The sequence below is a fragment of the Trachymyrmex cornetzi genome, unplaced genomic scaffold (assembly GCF_001594075.2).
Source record: "Trachymyrmex cornetzi isolate Tcor2-1 unplaced genomic scaffold, Tcor1.1 scaffold517, whole genome shotgun sequence".
Taxonomy (NCBI): domain Eukaryota; kingdom Metazoa; phylum Arthropoda; class Insecta; order Hymenoptera; family Formicidae; genus Trachymyrmex; species Trachymyrmex cornetzi.
In genome coordinates, this window is record NW_017299826.1 from 19,408 (window position 1) to 20,067 (window position 660).

Consider the following 660-nt stretch of genomic DNA (forward strand, 5'->3'; position numbering starts at 1 on the left):
ATTATCTCGTAATCAATCCTTCCATATTTTTCTTTATTCCGTTTCAATTCCACGCTCCACCTCTATTGAGATTCTTGGTATCCAAGTTAAATTTTCATATTCGTCACACGTGGCCGTCAAGCGTGACGAGCTGCATACGCCCGTCTACATCTTCTTTATTCCCTTCGCCACATCCTTTACTGTTCTCAGAAACTCCTCACTTCTCATTTAAGTGTAATTTCGCTATTTGATTAGGCCGATGTCTACGTTCCGGCTCTTAATCAACGACTCCTAGATCGTGTACAGCCTATCCAAATTTCTTACCTCAGCTTCTCTTATTGCGTCAGTAAATACGACCATATATCTCCGTATTACCACAGATCCGACTGGCTTAGAATGTGGCAACATTTTATTCTCCACTTATGCTGCCTAGTTTTTCCTCTCCTTTGCTCCAATGCTCCCTTATATCTGCGATGCCTCTTTCGATTGAACTCTGAGCTTCATTTCATTTTTAACCCCTCGTAACCAGGTATCAAAGTTACTTATCCTTTCCATTCATCGTTCCACTAAGTTCTGTGCTGCTTTCTTCTACCTCAGTCAAACATTGTAATTCTCTTACTGTATTAATAAAAACATCTCCCTCTTTGTCCTGCTTTCGATCTGTTGCCTCGCGTTTCATCG